This window comes from Myiozetetes cayanensis, unplaced genomic scaffold (assembly GCF_022539395.1).
Source record: "Myiozetetes cayanensis isolate MyiCay16 unplaced genomic scaffold, myiCay2020 scf7, whole genome shotgun sequence".
In the NCBI taxonomy this organism is placed as follows: Eukaryota; Metazoa; Chordata; class Aves; order Passeriformes; family Tyrannidae; genus Myiozetetes; species Myiozetetes cayanensis.
Window position 1 is genome coordinate 36274881 of NW_026087964.1, and position 26749 is coordinate 36301629.

At 36.8% G+C, this 26749-nt stretch overlaps 2 long non-coding RNA genes across 10 annotated transcripts in view; one reads left to right on the forward strand and one right to left on the reverse strand.

The window, feature by feature from the left end:
- LOC126651898 (uncharacterized) overlaps nucleotides 1-26749 on the forward strand; it is a 90695-nt gene that overhangs the window by 55655 nt on the left and 8291 nt on the right. The gene's annotated exons all lie outside the window — the stretch shown is intronic.
- Nucleotides 1-26749, reverse strand: part of LOC126651894 (uncharacterized) — a 101711-nt gene that overhangs the window by 32430 nt on the left and 42532 nt on the right. For 4 of the 9 annotated variants that reach the window (XR_007631811.1, XR_007631809.1, XR_007631816.1 and 1 more), the window contains 3 exons: nucleotides 21078-21181; nucleotides 16008-16134; nucleotides 13462-13736 (listed from right to left, as the gene is read on the reverse strand). This is a non-coding gene — a long non-coding RNA (uncharacterized LOC126651894). Of the gene's footprint in view, nucleotides 1-13461; nucleotides 13737-16007; nucleotides 16135-21077; nucleotides 21182-24493; nucleotides 24716-26749 lie in introns of those variants that run through there. The other 5 variants (XR_007631812.1, XR_007631815.1, XR_007631813.1 and 2 more) reach the window with 3 other exon arrangements.

A 26749-nucleotide genomic window follows, 5' to 3' on the forward strand; every position in this document is an offset into this window, starting at 1 on the left:
TTTTTCATGCAACATATACCTGTGTCTGCAGTGAAAAATCTATATTAAAACTTCAGATATAACTTCCTGACTAAAGTTACATAAAATATCCTTCCCCATTATTACTTCTAATACTTACTAAATGCATAAATTTTAGCAATATTGAAAATATTACATGTAATAGAACATAACTACTGTTAATAAGCATATAGAGCTTCAGAAAGGAATCCTAGACCACTAGAAAGGCCTCCAACCACCTTCAGTGGGTTCACTTGAAATATGAGAATGGGTAAGAAACTGCTAATTAATTTCAGACACTAGGCAGAACTGCTCTACTGCATATGTAGAATCATATGTATAGTTGTTTTCCTCTAATGATACTATTTCTAAATAATGTGGTTAATAATTTACAACCAAATATACACTTTTTGTCCATCTTATGCCAGAAATCCTCTTTTAAACTTGGATTTAGAGTTTCCTGAGTACATCTACATGTACAGCATCAGAGTATGGAGCTTTTTTTACCTATGGCACCTTTTAACAGATTTCTAATATTATTTTTCTAATAATGATTAATTTCTATTCACCACTAGAATCACTGTTAGAATCAAGGACTCCTTGCATGTGTTGAACCTTCCAACATGACATTAGAAACAGTAGTTTTGAATCCACTCAAGCTTTGGAAGTTTCTCCCTTTTTTATTTCTTTCTCATATGAAAGAGGTACCTCTGAAAGACTTATGCTTTCCAGAAAATTAGTATTCTTCACATCTTCCTATCACTTTCTGAAAACCATTCAGCTCTTCCTCTTAGGAAGCCACTGTAGACTATTTATTATAGCTGATTATTACATAAAATATTCAACAACATGAAAGGGCCATCATTGTGCTTTTATGATGATTGTGTCTCTTTATGAGCAGCTCCATATGGTCTATTGTATTTCTGGCTATGTTAAGCTGTGCTGAAATGCCTTCTGTATTTTTCATTTGCCTACTTGATTCGAGGTGTTTTTATTTTACTTCTAGTCTTCTATCACCAGTCTGCTTTCATGCCATGATGAAGGACAGCAATAAATCTGAGTTCATAACCATAATATATATATCAAGAAACAGGTAGACAACCAAAAGGTATAGAAAAGGCCAGGTGAAGAGAGGTGAAAGTTTCTTAGTGTTAGCCTGTCTATCAGCAAACTCTCAATCTGCTCTTATCTCACTTGTCCTTGAATGTGATAACGTGTTTGAGAGATATAGTTGTAAAACTAGTTGAGTTTCTATTTTTTAAATCAACATAGATAAAAAATTAGAAGATTGTGAAAGAAAACCTCTAAAGTTCCTTCACAAAAAAAAAAATAAATTGGTGTTTTATCCTTTTATCAAAATAAGCTCTTCTATTCCAGCATTTAAGTCATTTTTATTGTGCTTTTTTAGTAAAGGTGTATTTTTATGTGTGAGAAGATAAATATTTCAATGTACTAAATATCAACAGTTTTCTTTGGATCTGCTTTAATCTCTTTCCTTAAGGGTCTGAACGTTCAGCAAGGATTTTTTGTCTTTTGTTAGACCTCATTTCCAAAGTCAATAGGAAACATTTCGTAAAAACACATTTTGTGTTGTAAATTTTATGCTAGATTATATTATTTACATACTATATTATGTTGGGAAAAAAGATAATTTAATGGCAATAACAATTCATATCATAAATATCATTCACTTAAGGGTTGGACTTGATGGTGTTTGTGGGTCCCTTCTAACTTAGAATATTCTGTGACACAGCCCAAAACTGAACTCATCTCTGTAAATAAAGTAAAATAAAAAATTGAGATAAAGGCAATTTCAAGTATAACTGATACACCTCAGGATGTATCTTTTCGTTATCTTTCCCAAGCAAGGAAATTATAATAGGATGTCATCATTCCAGTGATATTTGCCTGTCTCTCCCCTGAGTGCTTGACCATTTCCTTGCTAACTGTTGTCATGTCCCTGTGGCAGCTGGGGTCACACAGATGGAGAACAGCCCTACCAGACCTGTGCAGACTGTTAACACAAAGTAGGGTTTTTCTTTGGAAAAACTGACACTTGCTCTGTTGTGAATTTTCTATACCCTTCACTTTTAAATTGAGCTGTCAGCAGGCACTATACTTAACAAGTCTACTTTATATGCTATTCATTAGATGTCTGCTAATAAATGACTGACAAGGCAAATCTGAAAGGTTTCATCAGTAATCTGTCAAAATGCAGCATGATTAACTCTCAAAACTTAGAAGTTACTGTCACGAGGGTTGTCAGTTTGAGTTCATTTGTTTGCTTCACTTGGTTTGGCTGGCAAAACCTATCTTTGTTTAAAATCATGCCCCTGGGACTATCTGCCTGGTTCATTTTGTCTTCAGAATGGCTTTCTACTCAATGCTGGAATCGTGCACTTCACACTGAATTGGTATTGGAGAAGATAGACAAGTCTTCTGGAAAAGCCACTGTTTTCCCACTTTATTATGGTACCCTGTCCTAGTCTGCACAAGTAGTGCAGTGTATGATTTATCCTTTAGTTTATACCACATACAGAGATCCATTTCAGAAGCTAGAGAAGGCTTAGATAATGACACAAGATTGGCTTCTGGTTTCAAAGCTTATTGGAATCCTAAGATTTTTACACTGATTCAAGTAGCTTTGAATCAAGTCTTTGACCGTGGTGTTTTGTGAACGTGGTTTTTACAGTTTAAGATGTTCTGATCTATGAGGTAGAAATTGTGATAATTGATATGCACTACAGAGAGATCCAAAACTTATGCTGTGACATCTCCTTTTTCAAAGAGTCTTTAAATGAACTGCTCTGGACAGAGCCACGTGTAGAGTCCAAGCAGAAGCCAGAGAGCAAACCAACAGTTGGGCAGTAGGGTTGATTTTGATTCTAGTAGGCAAGATCATTCCCTAATCTTCCTTTACTGTGGGTGTATGTGTTACCCATACAGCCATATCTGCTATAGCATCGGTGTATTGATACCCTGCATTGCCGAAGTATGGATATAGCTTGTACAATCAATGCTGTACTTAGCCTGCTCTTGGATGGAACAAGGAGGCCAAAATGGAATTAAATACTGATGCACTTCCAATTCTACCTTTGGCTGACAAAAATACACCAGTGGGAGACTAAGTCCAAAGTATTAAGTGACCAGCAAGAGCACTTAAAATCCTTTTAAACCAGTTAAGACACAATAATCTTGTTTGTTAGGCTTAGTGGATTCTGTTCCATAGTATGTACTGATTCTTCTGGCAGAGATTTTGCAGGTGGAAGGAAAAAGAGAAGGTCCTGTATGTGTTTCAATAGCTATAGGTGTAGTTGATTATTTCACATCAACATAGGGAAAATATGTGTTGAAAAATCTAAGGTGTTTAGATCCATGGAGAGAATATGCAGATTTCCAGGTTTCTGTTAGGTTGCTGCTACATAGAACTAGATTCTGAAGCTATTATTTATTCTATTAAAAGTTTGTTTATTTCTGAAAGAACTTTACAAGAAGTTTTGGTGACAGTTGGAATTTATGGATATGTCCTAGCACCATTATTTGATCATAGATCCTCTTGTAGGTTGTCTGGCCTGGATTAAGCCTACCTGGCTGCAAGTAGTTCTGCATTTGTTTGGGATTCCTTCTGTAATCATTTAACTCCTGGGCTATCACGTGGAATTACTTATCTTTCCCTAACAGCTTAGAAGGAATTAAAGATGGCAGAGCTCCTAATTTAGCCCCTGGAGATAGGAGACTGAAAAGCAAGTTGAGCCCATGTGAAGACAGCTTGGAACATGGTGGTAGGAAGACAGATCTGTAATTGCAGAAAGGGTTCATTTCACTCTCATTTAGTCCAGAAAGGATTTGGCTCAGCTGAAGGTGCTATTGTAGAAGAATTGTTCACATGGAAACTTTATAAATAATTCCTTTTTTTTCCCCAGAAAGTCTGCAGCATTAGGAAGGAGGCAACTTAGAGGTCAAATGTCAAACAATGTAGCCTTGTCTTTCTCAGGATTTTGATGTAACACAAGTGACATATTTAATGAGTTAAATTGCTGTGTGATGCCAAAATTGTGCAAAAGCCTAATTTATTTTTCAGGTGACATAGATAAATATTTGCCTTTTATTTTCAGGTTTCCAAGTAAATTGCTTGAGCACATTGGCTCTGGTTCGACAAATGATTGGTTGGTTTGGGTTTTTTTAAACTTCGTAGAATCATAGAACAGTTTGGATCAGAAGGGACCATAAAGATCATCTAGTTCCAGCCCTGCTGTCATGGACATCCACTAGATCATACTCCTCAGAGTCTACCCTTGAACACTTCCTGGGAAGGGGGCATCTGCAACTTCTCTGACCAACCTTTTCCAGTGCCTCACCACCCTCACAGTAAAGAATCTATTCCTAATGTCTAATCTAAATCTACTCTCTTTCAGTCTGAAGCCATTCTTCCTTGTCCTGTCACTATATGTCCTTGTAAAAAATTTCTATTCATGTTTCTTGTAGGATCCCTGAAAATTTGCTGAGGGTGCACTTGATCTCTTTGACTATGTCAGAAAAGATAACATTTAAGTAACACTGGTCCCAGTACAGACCTCTGAGGTACATCACTTGTCACTGATGTCCATTGGAACTCTGAGCCATTGATCACTAACCTCTAGATGCAACCACCTAACTACTTCCTTATCCATCTAACAGTCCACCCGTCAAATCCATCTCTCCAATTTAAAGAGAAAGATGTTGTGGGGGCTTTACAGAAAGTCTTTACAGAAGTCCAGAAAAATGACGTCTGTAGCCCTTTCCCTGTCCACTGGCATAGTTACTCCATCACAGAGGGTCACTAGGTTGGTCAGGCAGGACTTGCCCTTGGTGAAGCTGTGCTGGCTGTCCCAAATCACCCCCGTGTATTCCATTTGCCTTAGTGTAGCTTCTAGGAGGATCTGTTCCATGATCTTCCAGACACAGACGTGAGGCTGACAGGACAGCAGTTACCAGAGGCCTCCTTTCTATCCTTTCTAAAGAGAGTACAGTGTCTCTCTTTTTCCAGTCACCTGAGACTTCATGAGACTGCTATGACTTTTCAAATATCATGGGAAGTGGCTTGGCAACTGTATTAGCCAGTTCCCTCAGGACCCTGGGGTGCATCTCATTGGGTCCCATAGACTTAAGTACATTCTGGTCATGAACCTAATTTTTACTTACAATGGGAAGCACTTCGCTTTCCCAGTCCCCATCCTGCTATCCATCCACTCAAGAGGTATGGGAAGGGACACTGCCACTGAAGACTCAGGCAAAGAATTGTTGAGTACCTCAACCTTCTCCTCATCCATTGCTACCAGTTTACCAGTGTTGTTTTATTGGGGTGGGGTACACTTTCTTTGACCTTCCTTTTCTGGTTCACATACCTGTAGAAGCTGTTCCTGTTAGTCTTTGTGACCCTTGCCAGGTTCAGTTCCAGGTTCACCTTGGCCTTCCTCACCCCATCCCTACACAACCAAATTTCTCCTCTATACTCTTTCAGGTTTCCTGTCCTCATTTCCATTGCTTGCATGTTTACTTCTTTCCCTTTAGTTTGACCAGCAGTTCCCTATGCAGCCATATCAGTCTCTTATCTTCCTTGCCTGATTTCTTGCTCCTGGGGATTGCTGGTTCTTGCACTGTATGGAAGACTTCCATAAAGATCTGCCAGCTCTGTTCCACTCCCTTGTCCCTGAGGATAGTGTCCCAGGGGATCCTACTGACTATCTCCTTGAAGAGCTGCAAGTTTGCTTTACTAAAGTTCAGGGGCCTGACTTTACTCCTTACCTGACCCATATCCCTCAGGACTGCAAACTCCACCAATGCACAATTCCTTAGTGCAGGCTGCCTCCAATCTCGATGTCCCCAGTTAGCTCAATTACATTAGTGACTATCAGACCAGGTATCGCATCCCCTCTGGTAGAGTTGTTTATTACCTGGCTCAAGAAGTTCTCCTCTGGGTATTCTGAAAGTCTCCTGCATTACCTGTCTCCTGCAGGTCTCCGTGCTACCTTCCCAGCAGATGCTGGGGTTGAAGTCCTGCAGCAGGAGAAGCATAACTCTAATTACCTTGTTTGAGATTTGGCCTTAGTTTGTGTTTCTCTTCTCAGTAATGGTGCCTAATAAGTCCTTCTAAATCTAGTTGAACAAGTTCAAATGCCACACATCATCAGTGAACAGAGAAACATAGAATCATCTTTGCTTCCTCTGAGCAAATCTGGACGTTAAATCAGCCAGACCCCCAACTGCTTTGCATTTGTAACTTAAGAAATAGAAATGTGATACATGCTGAGAAGCTCTGACTGCAGGAAGCTGTTAAAATAATGAGCAATTTATTTTGAGGGATAATAAGAGTTTAAGTCTGACTGTCTGCAATAAGGAAAAGCTAAAGTAATACAATTAAAGTATATGAAATTACGTTGGTGTGAAAACAGTGTGAAGGAGGTCAGAAAGAAAGGGTTCTAAATATATTTTCTGGTTCAACTGTATTGATAAACAAAAAATTCCAAGTAATATAAAAAGGTTTTATATTCATATATATTAGGAAGACAGAGTTATTCTATGGTGTTTCTTCTGTTTGTGTAACTCAGCTTTATTACATATATCTGAGATTTGGTTCTTTAGCCCCTGTTCACCCTGACATGGTCATCTTATCCAAATGATCCCATTAAAGCCTGTAAGTTCACTGTGGTGGATAATGTCTGAAGGTCTAAGCCTTCAATTGATATGAGTTGGTTTTGAAAAAGGTCTATATTAGATTAAAATACAGTTATAGTTTTCTGATTTAAAACAAACTCTCTTCCTAGCTACAATAGATTTATGCAAAAATTGAAATACAAATGCTTCTACTTTAAAGTGCATTTAAATGCTGTTATAGAAGTCTTGAACATCAAAACGCCCACAAAGTATGTTTTTTATACCTTTGTCTGTTGGGGTTATGGAAAAATTCTAGAGAGTTATTTTGTCATCATATTATTCTCTGGATAGCAGCAAATGAAAATGCTGGATCAAAGCATTCTACTTCTATCTAGAAGAAGGTTTAAAGTCAGAAGAATATAATATAAAAGCTCAAGCATTCTTTTTAGGTTTCATCAGGTCACAGTGGTGGTAACTTCTGCTTCACTGTGTAATGTACTGTCATGTCACCTCAGATAGAACAGGAAAGGATTTGGCATGGTGTCACCTGAGATCATTATGGTCAGGACTTACTCTCTAGCTTAGGAAAAAAAAAAAAGTTGTAGGAGACACTGAGGAGAAAAACCTCAGGTTTTGGTATTTCTCATTTGTAAATACGTACAAGAGCATTTCAAAATATGTTATTATTACATTAAGCCAGTATGTGCCACAGTGTTGTAAGTTCTGCCCTTCATTAGGAACTATTATACTTTTTTAGGGAAAAAAGTTTGATTAAACCAGAAAAGATTTTGTTCTAATCACTGGAATATGTTGCCTAGAGGCAAGACACTGTGTATCTCTTTCCCTACATTCTTGTAAGGAATTAAAATTGGAACTTTATTCTCGTTTCTCATGATTTTGAGATATTATTTGTTCTTTCAGGTAATTCTGAAATGAGTATTCCAGTATAAGACTGTCATGACGGTTTTGTTCTCATGTTCCCACCCTCCCCAAATCTTCTTCAACCTAACAATGAGATCATTCTTCTTGTATTCTAGCCTGACATGGAAAGAAACAAAAATCTTACGTATCTGCATTTACATTATTATCATGCAGATTTCATATAATAATTTTGCTTGAATGATTTTGAACATGTATTGTTAAAGGACCACATGTAGATGTGCAGAAGTCATCTTGTGATTTAATATAATTAATGTAGAGTATGTAAGTAATGTAAAGTATAAATAGAATTTAAAGGTAATGTAATTCTTAATATACATAGAAATCTAGCCCCAAACGTCCAGTCTGGAATGGCCTTTATGTCTTTTCCTTACAAGAAACCATTAAATTTGTATGATTTCTGAAATTACTATGTTATATGAATATAGTAGTTACATTTATATATCTTAGTTGCAATTTAAAATTTTGGTATTGATTGCAGCTAATAAAAACTGTATCTTTTTTATTGTGCTAAGTGCTCTGTATTCTATACAAGTCACATTATGTAAAGTCCTACATGTGAAGTAATAAGAATTCAAAAACAAAACCTGTTTTTGTCTAGGCAGCTCATTTCAAGCTAATTGCAAATGAAATAACTTGGCTCAAGCAATCCCTTCTGTTGTTGTAGGTCATTCTGAACAAATCAAACTAAACTTGAAAATCATCTGTTCACAGGATGAAAAAGAACTGGAAGGTTTTCAGGTTAATTTGACATTGTTCTGGCTTTTTTTCAACCTTCTGGTTGCTCGTGGAGAAAAGGTAAAAGCCCACTGGTAGAGGAAATGAGAGTTGGGGTTTTGTTGTTTATTTTGTTGTTTTTTTTTTTAAACTTACCTATTTATACTAATACCAAAGAAATAACTTCTGGAAAACCAGCTAATCCCAAAGTTTTGGGGAGAAAGTGACAATAAGTCATTTTTTGCTGCACAGATGGTTCATGACAAACACAGCAGGAGCAACAGCAAAGCATTAATTTGTTCAGTTCAAGAGATCTGCTAGTCTGCTGATAGTGTCACTAGAAATATTTACAGCTGAACAGGTAGAAGCAGAGATGTTCACATTCATCTGTTTTTTCTGTCTTAGCAAAACTTGCTCTCTGAATCATTGCAGCCCTAATTCATAAATATGTTTAAATTTTAAACATGCTTCTGAATTAATTTGTAATAAGGTTCTACTACTTCATGAATGAAAAATGTTCTATGCAGTGAAATCAAAGGCAATCTGAGTGCCACACAAATTCATGGACAGCCTAATAGATAAATGCAAGATGATTACTGTGCATGGATTTGTTCTTAATATAACTCGGTTATCAGATAGAGTTTAAATTACATAAATTATTTTTATGTATTATTTCATCTAATATTTGACATTTATCAGGTATGCCTGCAATGCTTTATAGCATAACAATTTCCAAAATATCAACTTATTAAAAAAGTAATGAAATGTGCTTTCTTGATCCTCAGATTTTAGGGACTGAATTTAGTCATTACTGTCATGAAATACATTGATTCTTGGTGTAGCAGATATATGTGTGGAATAAATAATCTACTGGGACCCAATCCATGTTCCACAAACAGATGATTGACATCATTGAGAATACGCTGCCATTTGCAACTTGGGGTTTCCACACCATTAAAAGCCTGATTTTTCCAGCTTTCATTTTCAGAAACATTAGAAAACCCCAAACATAAATATCAGAATCCTTCAGCGGATAATCTAAATGAAAGACATGGTTGAAAGCCCAAGCATTGCCAAGGTTAGTATTATGGTGCACTGTGCTAATTATTTTATTACTTTCCAGGAGACATCATCTTTATTTAAGAACTTGTATTTAACATATAGCTGTGGTTTTGTATTTATGAATTTATATATATGTAATAAATGCTAACATACTACTATCTGAGTATACGGGCAGGGCATGAAATTCATATGGTAAAATTAGATATGCAAAAGTGTTTTTCCCTCCGGATTCTTGAAAAATTGCTTCTAGGCAGAGGTAATGGATCCTTCAGCTATGTAGCTACCAAAAAAAAAAAAAAACCAAAAAAAACCAAAAAACAAACAAACAAAAAAAGCAGGTGTTTTCATGTGTCCTCCCCTGCTCTCTGAGTTTGCTACTAGCTGACTCCAGACTGTTGCCATTAATCCACCCTCTGAACCTGGATCTATCAAACACCATTGTGGGTTCTATTTGAAGGAAAAGGAAGTTCAGCCTGTAGACCATTATAATTTTTTTAAAACTCTGATTTCATTCCTGAATTCATTCTTGATCCATGTCTGGACAGATAGGTGCAAATTAAAACTGGGGAGAATTTAGCTCATTGTTTGCCTTTTTTTTTAATAATTTCTTTAATTGATAAAATGTTACTTGTCCAAAACATAAATTTAACATTGTTTTGTTTAAAGCAGAGAGCACACTGTCTTTTACCAGTAGTTACTGGCAGTATTATTGTTGCCCAGAATTGCTTTCATCTTATCTAGAGAACAGTGGAAAATCCTGCCTTCCTGGAAAGTTTTTGGTTTTGCAGTTATGACTTTTCTTGCTACCCTTTCACCTTCATGATGTACCTGCAAAGAGCTTGTCTGCCAAAGTCATTGGCTTAACAGGACAAGTGGAATGGCTACTAACACATTACCTACCCAAGGAATTGTCCTGTAAGTCAACAGTTTGATTGATGATTGCAGTATGTATCCTTGACTAAAGGAGAATCAAGGCTTAGATCTGTGGTGGTTTTGCTGGTCTCCAGGGTAGTGCATGTCAACTTAATGTGTGAAATTACAAGTGAATACATGCTTAGCACCAGCAAGGAATTCGTATTTAAGAGAGGCAGAGATGTTCCTTTGGCAATGTATACAATAAAGTTAAGTAAATATAGAAGAAGGCAAATCAGAAAGAAGACAATTCAGTAATGAAGGGAAATATGAGAACATTCTAGTCTTGTTTCTAACAACTGCTTCTAACTTACTTAATTTAACAAGTGACATATGTGACCAAACATATATACATATATTTACACAACTAAGGGAACTAGACCTCTTATAGGGAAATCAAGGACACTGAAACTGGCAACACTGGTTACTGTCACACCTTTTCTTGTGAAGAGAAGTAATAGTTTCAGATTCAAGATGAAAAAAGGTATTGACTAAAAAGCTGTAGTTTCTGAAAAGAAAATGGATTTATGATATGAACACTGGGAAGTCAGAGAATAAATATTTCCATTTTTACATTATTTTGTACATTTACATTATAAGTAGTCTAATATTCCCAGAGATTGTTAATATCCAGATCTTATAGAAAGAGGAGAGATAATTACTGAACTAATGGAGCTGCCTTTTGGAAATTCACAGAAAACTATAAATTCATGCATGCACACAAGAAAGGCATTTTTCCTTACAAAGACAAGAAAGAATGCTCCTGGATATTATATTTTATAGCTCCTCATTCCTTTCATGTTGAAATAATGGAAAAGTGTTAAAAATAAAATCTGACCACTGAGTTATCAGGAGTGTTTGATTTAAAAAAAATAAACAAATACCCTCCCCCCAGCTGTCTAGGCAATCTGGTTATATTGGTTTTTCTTTTCTATTATCATTTTTAGTAAGGTTGTAGGAATAGTTATTGGGTATATCGAGAGTATATGTAGAACACTGGGACTTCAGTAAATTACTTTATATTGTCTCATAGCAACTGATTTGACAAAATAGCAACTAATCAAAATTGATTTGTACTGTAACACCAGCACACAAGCTCCAAACTGGCTACCAGACAAAGCCTACTGATGAATGGATGCATTATGAATTGCAGAGAGAAGCCAAGTAGCTATTTTTGTGCGGGCTGTATTTAGTCATGCCAGGGCTGGATGGGGTTCATTGTTTCTTCAATTTTTTAAGATAACAAAAACAAAATGAGCATAATAAATCCTGGTTCTTTCTGACGAAAATTTTCTGAATCATAAGGGCAATTTTACAGTTGGGCTTGGTTTGACAGTCTCGGTAGAACAGAGGAAAGAAAAATGAACTGCTTCCTCAGAGTCAGTCTCGCCAAGGTTAGAGCTATGGACGAGGCCTACTGACTCAGTAGTGATGAGGATTGCAGTTTTATTGCTGTTGAGAGCAGCTTGTCTCAGAGACATCAGACTGGCTTCCAGTAGTTTTATACCATGGACGTTTCTTTATAGCTGTTTCCTCTCTGTTTCATGAGGTTACACTGGGAGGGGAAGGATTAAAACATCTGAGCTTAGCTATTTTCCTCCAAGTATCTACACTCTCTTTGTAAGAGATGGAGATCTAGGCAAGGAGAACAGCTCAATTCACCCTGAAATAAATACTGGGGTTTTTTTCAGTAGCGATGTGCTGAGTAGATCTTCATTGTAACTGGAGTTTTGACACTGTACACATCATCATCTGTGTTTATTTGTCATCCTCGGTGAACTGAACCCCAAACCCTTTTTCTTAGGTGCTGCTGTGAACAAAACAACAAAAAAAAATTCTTGGCAGAAATATTTCAGTTTGACAAATGTGATCCATTCCTAGACTGGGACTTGGCTGTACTTCTCTGAAGCAGAGCTTGGAGAGCCATATTCACTGCTTAAGTGATTAAAGTGCAGGCCTTAATATTGATAGCATTGTAGACAATAATTCAGAGCTTTGTGACTCCCTGGTCTGAAGCTGAGAGCCTCTCATTTCTATCCTTTGCTTGTCTCTCATGGCAGCTGAAATGCCATGTATCCAAATGCATCACTGAAACATTTGTGAGTTAGAAATAATCGTAGAGTCATCTGTAGCTCACTGTTGCTAATGGCTAGAGACATCCTATTCCCCAAAACAGGGCCAAAAGAGAACTAGGATTTGGACGACAATTTCAAGTCTGACGTATGGTCAGAATAATCCTACTACTATAAATGACAAATGCGATTTGCAGGATTAGACTGCTTTCTACTCTTTGCCAGCAAGAATGGCAACATCACATGTTGCAGAGTTCTTTTGCATAAATAACACTGATCAGACACTAAAACTAAACATTGGCTGCTCTTAAGTGTAGGGGAACCATTAAATCCTCTCATCACATATTGAACCAGGTGTAAAATAAGGTGTATTTTACTACTCCCCTTGTCTCCTTTTCAATTTACTACAGGTTAAGAAATCTTGAAAAGTATCTGTCAATACTTTTGAAACCAATCAATGTTATTTCTGTCAATAAAGGAAAAACTTTGCCATTTCAAATTAGAAGAAATCTGATCAGAAAATAGATCTCTTCACTGAATTCTGAAGAAACTAGTAGAACATGCCAAAAGTCTTTCAGCTCTGGTCCCATCTCAGGCTTCTAGTTCCCAAGTAGCAGGCATCAAGTTTGAACAAGACATTAAACCATCAATCAGAGTTCAGCCTCAGGCACAGAACAGAGATTACTTTAGTTGTATCAAACTGTGACCTATTTGCAAGATGCTGGACAAAGTAAGAACTTGCTCATAGGATTGGTGGCTGTGCTGCTTTTAACACAGTGAATTACAAATTATTTCCATCTTCCCTTTGTTATAAACTTTTGCTCTATTATTCTTGTTTTATATAGAATCTGAACATAGACATTGCATTCATTCAGTAAAATGTAACATATATGCAATATAAAGTGTATGCAACAGTTTTGGTAGGATATATGTAGTCCTTGCTGGAACAGAATAGCTATAAGGTAAGCATTTGTGAAATGTTTAATAAACATCGTAATCTACAGGGTAACATCACTTCTATTTTTAAAAAGGGAAGAAAGGAACATCAGTGAACCTCTGCTCTGTGCCTGGGAAGAGCAGATCCTCCTCAAAGATATACTAAGGCACATAAAAGACAAGGAGATGATCCGAGGCAGCCAGCATAGCTTTACTAAAGGCAGATTGTGCCTGACAAACCTGGTGGCCTTCTATGATGGAACAAAGTCAACAGTCGGCAAGGGAAGACAGACAGACTACCTAGATTTCTGTAAGGCCTTTGTTATGGTCCCACATGGCATCCTTATCTCCAACTTGGAGGAACATGGATTTGATAGATGTAATATTCAGAGGATGAGGAACTGGCTGGTGTACACAACCTCCTCGCTGACAAGACGCTGTTGTTCTGAAACTGCAGTTTCAGAATTTCTGAGGAAAATCACAAGTACCTATGATAAGTAGCAAATCAAACTTTTGAAGTCTCTATTACATCCTGGATAAAGAACAGTTTTTGTAATAAAAATTATGTATTATACATCTGTTTTTTCCTGTGAAAGATGCAAACACATATCAATAACTGTTTAACCTTTCCTTATTTAAGGAAGATACCAGACAGAAAAATAAAAAATGGGAAGGTATAGATACAGGCTTATTGAATGTGTTCTATCAATGGCTTACATTCATATACTTCAAATAAAACTTCAGTATAATTGTGGGAAAAAAGAAAACTCTATGTAGTAATTGTATGAAACCAGACATCCATTTCTGAAGGTCAATAGTATAATAAACAGCAAAGTGTTCCTAGAATTAGTCTGTGTGTGATGCCATTAGTCCTTTAGGGAGAGGAAAATAAAGCAAATTTTCTCTGAAAACAAATAAGATATATCTGAGGCTTTGCTACCATGGAATTAGGTAGTATTGCTTTGCAACTTTTTATCGATGTAGGTGTGAGAGACTTTTGGAAGTAAAAAAAAAAAACCAACCAAAAGGCTGAGAAATCATATTTGCTTGATTCCAATTAGGACAGCAAGTGAAACAGAACTGCACAGCTATGAAAAATAAAACCCAGTATGTAATGCTAAGTCACTTTACTTAAAGTAAAACTCTAAACAAGTCATGCTACAAGTAATCACTGAGATAGACTTATATCAGACAAATCTCACAGGTATTAATTATACCAAATCATTAGAAGTTCAAATTTTTCTTTTGCATATGGTGTTGAGCAACTTTGGCATATAGAATTAAACAATTTTTAATCAGTTTTGCATAAATGGGTAACAGTAATTACATTTTGTAGTTGCTGTGTGTGTCTTAACTGTGCTGACTTCTAGAACTTGAGTAGTCTGAAGTAAAAAGTAGATATTAGAGTAGTTAGAAAGGAGCCATTTTGGAAAAGGGTAGATTTTTCAAATCTTGGAAACTTTAAAATTAAAAGGTCACTTGGAAAGCTCCAGGGTGAGATTTTTTTAAGCCTAGCAAGATTAGGAGTTTGTATCATAATTTAGGTTTAATGTTTCAATTCTACCGTCTTAGACCTTCTTCAGGTGCAGGTTTCAGCTTTGAAATATTCCCAAGTAATACCAGGAGTCATTTTTATTTCTAAGAGATGCATTGAAAAGCCTGCATATAGGTACGAGAAAAAAATCCTTGTTCTGTGACTGTTTCCTCACTGACAAATGCTTTTGAGGGCTGTCAGTTGACCATTCCTTAATCCACTCAGTGTGGGTTGTACTTATATTTTGTAGTAGTCATTATTAAATCAGCTCAGCTTTCTTATGGTAAATTACAGATTGGTCTCTGAACCATCTGCACTATGTATCTGAATGTATAAGCTGGTGGGTGCTTATTTAGAAACAAGGCAGTGAACTGATGATGGTTCAGAAAGGAAGAGAAGTTTGAAAAAGAGCCTGGCTTCTAAACATCTGAAAAGAAATGATTGCTTTGTGTGGTGCATCTTGACCAGACTGCAGTCCCTGCTGTGCCAGCACTGCAATCAAGCAGCAGTGCTGCAACATTAGCAGCCATCTTCCAAAATTTCCAATTTTATATATTTTTCTAATTATAGTGATATATACCTCGAAGACATTTGTTTTAAAGTGATAAATGTATGCGTTTTTCCTTAGTGAGGAAAGTACAAAAGACGCTTTAAAGTAATATAAGCATGAAATTTGGAGTTATCTATTATGGGATTTAATGTGGAATAACTTTTGACATAATGAGCTAACATTTCCTGTCTTCTAGAGAAAATTATATATAAGCAGTATAACAGTGACTTGCACCAATGACATAAAAGATATTATTGTATTTACATGTTATTCGTTAAATAAAATGAAAGGTTTATATGGTACTTGGAATTACAGGACTTGTCAAAGGTGATTTATTTCCTCAGTTTTCACTGTTTAATCATGTTGGTTCACGGTTTATTTACCAGTTGGATATTTCTCTTTTCTTTTTAAAGTTTATTTACTTTATTGACCATACTAGTTCCATGAGATTTCTGTTTGTTGTCTGTATTCTTAACCTACAAGGAGCAAGATTTTTCAAGTTTCAAAGGCATCAGATTTGTGAAGACAGCACGAGTATGGATTTAAATGATATCTGCAGTGGTCAGAATCCTTCCGAAACTGAAGGCCCTTACTCTGAATCACAATCCACCCTGCCTAAGGTCAGCCACATTTAGCACAAAGCAAAGTAGCATACCTGTCTCAGATGCATGACCTTCCTTTCCTTCAGAATTCAACCAGATGTTGCCAGATAGGTGCCTCTGGGTGCCTTTGTTCAGTAAATTTAAATTCTCATTCAGTGTATCTCTCAGCAACTTTTTTTTCTGAAATAAATGCGTAAGGCTTTTTTAGCTCAGGAGAAATTTCCTCACGATTGCTAAAATTTTGTTGTTTCACAGATTCTCAGCATCATTCTGAATTCCTGCATGAATTCCTGCACTGGCTGCTGGTGGCTTCATCCCATGAATCAGACTGGCTATTTCCTGAAAAACAAATGGATTGTGCTTTCCACTATCCACTGTTTAGCCTCCTGAGCCAGAGTACTTACTGAAATTCAAACATACTTTTAACTCTCAGCTCATGTCTTATGTTTGTAACCAACCCTCAGGTGTGCTGCCTATGGGTGGACAATGTGATTTCTGCCTCCACTACCTCTGCCACTGAGCACACAGGGTCTTCCTTTTCTTCACATAAGGTGAAAAGACCTCTGTGTTCTTAAAAATCTGCCCGTGTTTTTTTTCTCGACAGATTGCAAGCAACTTGCTTCCACATTTTCAATTTATAATGATATCAAATGAACTATCTCTGAGAACAAGTCTCTGGTAACTGAAAGCAGGATACTTATTTCCATCTCCTCCAGCACTGACTTTCTAAGTTGGAGGGAAACTGTATTGATTTTGTCTTTAAAATACTCAAGACAAGGAGTAGGAGATGGGATTTTTAAATTTTTTTTTCTCCTTTTGAAGTTCATGATGCTTTTCAGGAGTCATGGTTCTCTAATTTTTTAGGGGGAGGAAGTCTACCTCTTTTACTCGCTAATTATCATTAATTTGAAATTTAAATGTGATAAGATGGGATTATGTAAATTCAGTTCCATGTTTAAATGAACCTGGAAATAGAAAACTAGAGCAGAGAGTTACAAATGTAAGGAATCTTCATAGGTTGATGCAGTGAAGTTATTAAGAAACTACTACATTAGGGAACAACTGTCTGACTCTAACTTTCACTAGCCAGGCTTGTACTACGTTTTCACTAGGCCAAGGACAATGGAACAACATAAATCTTAACAGCTGTGTCCTGGCCAAAGCAAGCGAGAGAATATCTCTTATATTTCTGTACAGATACCACCACACAATAGCATCTATGTCTCTGAATATTTGCTACCCATAAGATACGGATCTTTCCAGTTCTCTTTCCCAAAATGAAAATCTAAAAAGTTCAGAGGTTATAGAAGAGGATATTTGACTGTCAATATTCTTGATTCAATAGGGTGAATGACATTTCAACCTGATTTCACTTTGACTATCTTCTATTCCACACTCCAGCAACAAGGCGTTTTAACTTCTTCAGAAGTAACTAGTCTTATACAATCCAGTCCACTGTGGTAGAGTGTGTCATAATGCTTCAAAATATGCTTAATTAAAGCAAAAATAAAAAGCATGACTATTTACTTACTGGAGGAAAAAAAGTTGTTACAATTTTAAAGGAGTCTGAAATCCTTTTTGTACTCTTTCTTCCTTTCGTGTAGATAATTTTTCATTACTGGGGGTTTAGGAGATTTTGTTTTAGTACCATCAGATTGTCAGTACTACAAAATCAGTTTTTAATTGACATTGATTGCAGAGAAGAGACCTGTCTGCTCAATCATGAGGCATGGATCAGGTCAGGATCTTTACGTACCATGTGATGTGAATAGGAAGGCATTTACTTGACAGCTCCTTTTCCAAGGGTAAATTGCTGAGAGCTGTAATGCTCTATAAAGGCACTAGAGAGTTTGGGAGTCTCTTACACACACCCCCACACACCCACACACACACACACTCTTCATTTTCTTTTCTCTCCTGTGCTTTTGTTCCAAACTGGTCATCCTTCCTGACAGAAAAAAGGGAAAATTGGCTGTAACTTTAGTTTGCATTAGTGGCGCCAGCATACCTAGGCTGATATCATTTTTGGTCTACATTTACAAAATTGAAGGTTCAATATGTTGTGTGTCTGTCAAGTCAGCTTACCTTCTCTTTCTTGTGAGCTACACGATGGTGATTTTGTTAAGATTCTTGGGTCTGTGGTGTAGAGCACAAGCATTAGGTATAGAAAAGATGTGTATCTTTGTGCAAGTTAGAAGTGGAGATAAAAAGCTACTGTTTAATAACTTCCTGGGAACTGTATGTTGTGCCTCAATGAAAAGCCCAATAATGTATCTTTTACATCAACCGGTAGTCTGTGTAAGGTAATATTTTGATATCTGACTTGTCTGTCTCTTCAATCCACTTATGTTTTCTCAGCCTCCCCAAATACCAGAGGAGTTGACAGAGACCTTGCCCAGCCCAAATCACCCAGCTCTAGTCTCAGCAAGAGTGGGATATGTGTCCCCTGCTGAGATCCCAAAAGCAAAAGAGCCACATCAATGAATGGTAATGAACTTGACCTCTTCCCGACCCTAACACTAATAGTTAGGAGCCAGCTCTGCTATAAGGGAAGGATCTCTGCCCGATTCTTTCCTCATCACAAATATGATCTGAGGCCAATTATGAATTTTAGCCTTCATCTTCAAATGGTTCTTTTTCACAAAAGTATAGTATTACATCCCTCTTTTCTCAGCTGGGGGTCTGAAAAGCCTTCATGAAAGAGGTACTACCACAGATGTTTTCTACAGCTCCTAAAAGAATGGAGCTCTAATATGGCATGTAGCATGTCTGCACTAACATGCTTCAAATACTACTGACACTTACCCTGCTCATCCTCTACCAGGATTGTGCCACAGTGACACAGGCAGTAAATATCTAACGTAACTGAGTAAGGCCCAAAACATCAAAGGTTGTTTCTTTCTATCAGGGAGGGAAGTAAATTCTCAGCTTATGTTTTCTTTCCAAACACAGTTTATAGGAGAGGCATATCAGCTGCTAGACTTTGCTGTATTCATCATGAAAGGCAAATGGTTGAAGCTGTATTGTAAACGGAGGGGTACCAAAATAATGTGTTAAGTGTATTGTTATTGATTAGTCATAATTAGAAAAAAACACTAAGTTCATTCTTAATGTAACGCTGTTAAAGAAATCCAAATGTTTATAACCAGAATAAATCTAAATCATCTGTTTGACACAAAAAATAATACAAGCTAATGAACAGTGTTTTCCAGCACACTTTATAGAGAGGATAAAAAAAGTGTGAGAGGGAACGAGACAACAAGCTCTGTCAGAGGACTTGTTTGTACTGCCCTTCCAATAGCTCTTGGCATAATAATGTGCAGTAATTGCTGATAAATGGAGCCTGAATAGCAAAATAAAAACTAAACACTGGATTTTAGCTCCTTGTCTAGTTTTTTAACATGAGGTTCAGTGTGTGATATAGCCGATGATTATTGATCATGAATTTCAGTGAGCTTTTCTATTCTGGGTTCTAAAGCAAAAGAACATCTGGGACTGAATTACTTTGTGCCAGATAAGCTTTCTGAATATTTTTTTAAATTTTGTTTAGTTTTCATTGTTTTGCTCTTACAAGCTACCCTGCTTTATATAGCTTTGATTGAGAAATACCATTTGTAGTTTTTTCTAGGGATCATGCTACTGTCTCTGAGTATTAATAAAAAATTGCAAACCATTGCAACATCCACACAAACTTCCCTCATTCACCATCTGAACTACCTATTAGATGATATCCAAGTGCTTGTTGATAAGGTCATCAAGTAATAAGAGAGTCCAGCTTCCAGGAAAGGAACACATCCAATCCTTCTTACCTTGAAAGACTATCATTAATTTGATATTCTGTGTATGTGTTGTTCTGTGTATATATCTTAGAATAATTATGAAGTGTATCTGGTGTTGAAGAAGCTCTTTTTCTCCTCTAAACTGGCCACAAACAACAAACTCTTCCCACTGAGTTACCTGCTCAGTGATGCAGCGCTGACTGGCATTACTGCTGTAGCTGAGGAAAACAGATAGCAAATGTGTCTCAGATGGACATCACATGCTAATGGGCCTGACTGTCATAACATGTTGACACAATCATTTCACTTCTGATGCTAAGAAAGTGGGAATAGTATCTGTTCCTTCAAAGAAGATGCAACTCATTTGCAGACCCTCAGTCTGACCATACAACTACTTAACAAAAATATTCTCAATAAGGCCACGCAAGAGAAGCATAGACCTCCAGATGCTGGTACACTCTCGGCTCAGAACTGGCATTTCACTTCAGTCTTAGAGATTCCGGCTGGGATGTAATTTTGGGGCAGTATTACATGCAGAAACACTGGTACCAACATTCAGAACACACTGAAAAACTTTCTTGGTCTGTTTGACCTGACATTTAGGACATTTAGAATACTCCTGTGCACATTTGCTACACAGCAGAAGAAAAAGAATTCAGAATGAATTCATCAATATGTATTCCTGCTGCGTTGTACAAATCTTCCTGATCCTTGCTCTTTTTACCTCAATTTAAAAAGGCGTCAGATCTTGTATTGCACTGACACACAGCCACTTAACAGTCTCAAAACTATTAGTCTACATTCACCTAGTTTTCTTCAATCAGATACACCCCATCAGCACAGTTTACATTTTTTCATACCCATAATATTCAGTAAGTAGCTTATAGCCTTATTTTTCAATGAAAACTGTGATTTCAAAGAAAGGGGTATTTTAAAGTTGTGCTAAGATGATTCATGCTATTATATGTGGTTTCTGAACCTTTAGTTTTAAACCTTTAAATGACTTTCAATAGAAAAGAATCACTGTCCACTGCACTACTCTCTAGATTAATTGAGGTAATATATAAAAAACCCTACCCTATGTCTCTTTGAAATGACATGATTATCAATATTTAGTACTCCCTTTGTTTCACAAGTGCCACAAAAACTAAAGAAACTCCTTAAAATAGGAACTTTTACTTGCTTTTATGTTGTTCTATGAGTCTCTGCAAGCACAGACGTACTGATTAAAGAACTGGTGAGGCAAATGAGATGTTTCCCGTTCAGCAGAGATTAGAGAACTCAAGTTTCAAATTAATCTTACAATTACTTTTGTCATGTTTTGAGTAATATAATATTACCTACCGTTACACCTCTTCTGAAACGGCCAAGGGAAGTACGCATGTCACTGATTGCAAGCTCCATTTATTGTTGAATCAACTAATATTTGTGTTAGTTATCTTGTTCACCTGTAAAAAAGGAGAAATTTTTGATAAACATGGAAAAGATTTAGGGATAACAACTCATTCCAGTGTAAACTCTGTCAATATACCAGCTTTTTTCAAACAAGACAGACTTAATGCTCTTCTGCTGTTAATGTACTCAACCTCACATTAAAAGGCCAGAAAACTTAATTGTTAATGACTTTGTGAGCATAGTAGAGAAAGAAATGTCTTGAAAAGGAGCATGCTTTCCTTTTTATGCCTTCATTTTTTAGGGGTTTTATTTTAATATATTAATGCTATCATGGAATTGGAAAAATAAATTTTTCTGGTCTTCCATGTCTTAAAGGCTGCTCCTAAGATTAACTCAGGAACACAAAGTTATTTAAAAGTCAAATGATTTTATGAACATAGAGCTATGATTTTACGAACTAGAGCTGAGAGCTTTAAGGAAAAAATCCCTTAGAAAATAGCTAGCCACTATAGATAGCCACTATACTACAGCAGGAGCAGGTGTAAGTTGGATGGTAGTAGGAAGTATTTAAAACTTCTTACTGTTACAAACACTGCTGCCTGCCATTAGTTCCAATTTGCAGTCTGCAAAACAAATGATATTTCAAGAAGATGGAGTGAATGTTAGAACATATATGCCTCCATCATGCCAGCTGTGGGGAGAGTTCAACACATTATACTTTTAGTCCTGAAGAGGAAGAGGTGCCTGCAGGGACATAGAGGAGACTGAATATCAATTGAGAAAAGTTACTTTATTAGTAGTTCTTCAGTATAACAGAAAAGTAAAATTAATGAGTTAAGAGGAAAAGGCACTGACAGTCCCTTAAGGGGTACAGATGCTTGTGGGAATGAGTCATATCACTTAGGGGAGTAGCAGTCTGGATGTACATAGATTCTCTTTATCTTTGAACAAAGAAGGGATAAAATACAAAAGGGACATTATTCTGCAGAGGTAAAAAGGATATCAGAACCCAGAGGAATGTATATATTTTTTCAGAAAGGCTGGTTCAGAGGAAAAATTGCCACCATCTAGTTGTTCTTTTATTATGCTACTTTATGGAAATATAAGTGAACAGCATAGACTGCAAATTTAGCATCATAAATAGTGTGAAGATTCAGAGTTGGAGATAACCTTGTTATCTTGCTCTGTCTTCCTATGCTCATTTCAAATCTCATTAAAATGTGTCATGACTAAAGGAGAAAAAAAGTCTTGTTTATACCTCCCTCTGTCATTTTGGGTTTGCTTTTTTCTTTTTTTTTTTCTTCCTCTGGAGATATCCAGCCAGAATGCTAAAAAAACTTTTTGCATTTTTTTCCATGCTTCTCTTTCATTTGCCTGCTCATTTCTTATCACAGTTCTGTATCTTTAGCCCACTGAAGTTCTGGTGAGAGGGAAAGCAGGCAAACTGCATTACTGTGGAGCTACAGCTTCCAGGCCACTCAGTGTCCAGAGCTTTAGGGAATCTCCTGCCATGTAGCAGAGTGACACACGTCATCTCTACTTTTGACCTAGGTTTGCCTTTCAGATTGATTCACACATGGCCTGTTCTGTAAAAACCAGTTGTTTCACCCTTGCTTGAGCCTGTTACGTAATAAGAATCCACATCTGATGCAGAAACTGCTGGAAACCAGCTCAGGCAGACATGGGACTGCTGTAGGCCTGGCTGCAGCTGAATTGCATTTTTTAGAGATGACAGTGAAAAAAATGTCAGTCATGGATACAACATCCGATAGAGCTGTGAATGCTGCTGTAGCTGTAGCTGTTGCCAACTGACTACATTTTTTTTCAGTGCTGTGAGACAAAGGAGAGAGGGAAGAAAAGAATACTGCCTTCGACTTGCATATTAATGGAAACTAATTTTACATTTCAAATCTTCTTCAGAAAATTCCAAGGGAGCGATACTATGTTTTGCATTTGCTGATTTGTGTTTTATGCTTGAAGTCCTACAAGTGGTAGATTGCCTGCATGTTTAATCCATGTAGTACTGTGCTCATTACAAGAATATAAAGAGGAAGAGATATTATCTGGTAGAGATTCATACTAATCTTTAACTCACAGAATTATCTGAAAACTGTGATCCTTCCTATAATGGACTTTCAGAGGTAAAAGAACTATTCTTTTCTTTCAGTAGCAGGATACTACAAAACCAGGCACAGGTTTTACTTTTTTTTCTCTTCAGAATTTCTCTGAAGCTTAGTGCAATGAATTACTTCATGACTTTAGTAGCAAGTCACTGAAGCCTGTGAATTGCTTGCTTGGCTGGCTAGGTAATTTTGTTCTAATTGCTGCCTTTGTCCTTAAATAGAATATATTCACAAAGTACTGATATCTATTCTATTTTTAGTATATGAAGCCTGTGACTTACAGGCCAGGCCATCTAATTCCACAATCACTCTTCACTTCAGTAATACTTGGTTTGGACCTGCAAGAATTTGACTGATTTTGGAGAAAACTTCATTCTTCTACTGCTTTGAGGGTATGCTATTAGAAAGTGCTCACTCAAAAATAAGGAGACACTCAGTAAGGTGAGCAAATGTCACCTAAAGTCTCTCTTCCCCAAACTCAGAGACAAAGACAGAAGTCAAAAGGGCAGGCAAGAGTGAGACACCAAAATTCTTTGCAGTGTGGAAGAGGCAGGGAAAGAACAGATGACCTCCTAACTGCCCAGACCACTGTGGTCTTTACAAGTCAGAAACCATCCCAAGAAGTGCCACTCAGATACTCATTTCTATTTCTGGTCTCAACCTCACCAGTCAAAACAGCCCTATGGCACTCTGTTCACTGCCAAATGTTTCTGTCCCTTTCACTTTCAGCTACATCTGGAAATGTTTAATGTGGCACTGCAAAATGACTGGCAAAAAAATTCAACAGCATTATTTACGACGGTACTTTGATGTTTTATTGAATGCAACCATCTGTTCAGCAATGTTTTCCAACGTTGTGGGCTAGATCTAGAATTTACTGCTGCAATATAGCTTGTCTGAGGGAGTTTCACAGCAGGAATGCCACCCAATGTATCACAGATATGTGAGACTCTGGGTAAGAGGAATATTGAGAAAGTTCCTATTTCTTCCCATAAAACAGAGTCAACTGATTTCTTGATGGTGAAGATTCAAAAGAGTTTCAATTTTTTTTACTTTACAGTCTGAGAGCTATATTCTATGTGTGCTGTAAACTTGTGATTCAGGATATTTCCTAAATTACTTCAATGGCTCACAGGACATATACTTGTGGCTGATGGCAGAATGCACTATAGCCAGATTTATGGGCATTTTATAAAGATATTGGTAGCAGACAGAATATATAACAAGATGGCATTTCATTACCTTTTTCTTTTCTGCTGTTAGAAATGGGACTTCTGTGTTGAGAAAAATAAATGTTGGCCTTTTCTTCACCCTCTGAATTGCTTGTTACTTTGAGGTGAAACAAGAGGCAGCTGCTGATAGAAGTCACATTTTTTTGTTTCTTCTTAGTGTTTGGAATTTTAAGGATATATTCCAGAACTGGTTTGGAATAGGAGATGATGAGTGTTTTCTCTTGAAACCAAACTATAAAAGAAGAGTGAAAATGTACAATGGCACATGGGCATCGCCATTACCTGTTATTTAAACACTCAAATAACTAAGGAAGGACCAAACAGCTTTGTAGTGTGCCTTTTCTGCAAATTGGCCCATGTAAGCATTATCAGGGATTGTGCAGGGCAAAGGAAAAGCTGTCTCACAAATCTTTCTACCAAGTTACTTTTCAGAGGATACTGTTCATTCTAATCTTTTTTCTTTCACAGAAACTCCTTGTCCCTATGCTTTTACTATTTACCACTTACTTATATCAGAAAATGCAAATCATGGTAGGGAGATTAGAGAATGCATTCTGAGGATGTGAGAAACAGATCTCACATTATAACACCCCTGCATGAGTAATTTACCTCCCTTGACTACACTGCCATCACAGCTGTCCCGAGCTTCACATTGCCATGACTACACTGTAACTTGCACCCAAGCAACTACCCTAAAGCTAGTTCAGATGTGACTACAAGGTACTGGAGGGCACAAACAGACTTACTGTGCACTGGGTTCACTGCTAGTGTCTCAGCAGCAGCAAGTGGAGACATGATCACAGCCAAGGCAGTTGCAGCCTTACAGATAACAGCATTACTAGGAGAACCCTAACAATGGTCCTTTCTCATGATGTAGGACTCTTTCCCATGAAATCAGATTGTAGACTGGGTAGGAAACAGCAGGACGGTATGGCTGCCACTTAGCTCAATTCAGAATATGTTTGGTAGTGTCAGATCTATTTACGTATATATATATGTGTAAGTCTAAAATTATAAAGAGCAATCTTAATAATCTAAAGTGTTCATCTAGCTCATCATCTCAGTAATACTCCACATATTTTTTCCCTTTATTGATTGTTCAGCTTTGTGATGCAAAAAGATTTCACATTTAGATGTCATTGCCGATAGTCATCAGTGTAAAGGAAAGCATTCTGACAATCTGAGGATTTTTTTCCTCCAAGTCCATTCAGAAAACATTGCTGTGGTTCTCTAATGTAGTTAAGATCAAATAGAACTGACAGCACTGAACACAGTGTATGAGACTAATAAATGCCATAGTGCAATCACTACCTAATAATGAGCATTGTAATCATATGATGACTTAAGAAATATACATGCTTAGAGTGTTAATCATTGTAGATATGTACATGCTAGGCAAGTGGATTGGTATTCAGGATAATTCTTCATCTACACATGGGTTAACATTTGCTATAAATTATCTCTGCTTGCATCTGTTTATATTTTGTTGGTGTATCACATTTGTGTCAAAGAATACATATGTCAACCTTTGTTATTATTTCTGTAGAAGCCCTATAATTAGTGCTTTCAGCACTTTTAATGTTATAGTCATTGTCTATAAGCTGCTTTAAAGCATGAAGATGGAATTGTTTTCTTTTATGAGAGTATTATTTTCTGCTATGTCTTAATGTTGTGCATGACTTCGGTGAAGACAGTTTCAAAAAGATGCTTTGGGAAAGATCATAGTTTCTTTCTGCATCAGGACAGGCTTTGGCTGTCAAGGTAGAGATTCATGACAATTATTTCATAGCTCCTGAAATATGAAAGTATGTAATCATACAGACTCACTCAACTGTGAAATAAATGTTGTGAGAGATGTAGTCAGAGTTTAGAGAGTGGTGATAAAAAAAATAGAGCTTCATCTGAGAAAATTACTCAAAAGTACTCAGCAAGATGATATACAATACTGACTGCACTGAGATTGTGGCTATTTAAGAATGATAGGGTTATTGTATCTCCCACCATTTCTTTTCTGCCTCTGTGCTAGAAGAAAAGTCTTGAAAGAATCTACAGTTTGACAAAGCTTTACACAACCTGGATATATTGCTGTCTTTAATTTACTGGCAACCCATCCTCAGGTCATTCTCTAATACCCACTAAGCTGCTTTGGGTTTTAGCTTATTGCATTTGAATTTAGTGTACACACAAGTGCAGAGCTTACTTTCCTACCTATAACACAGTCAAACTACAGTAATATTTCCTTTAAAACTACTCTCCTGACTATACT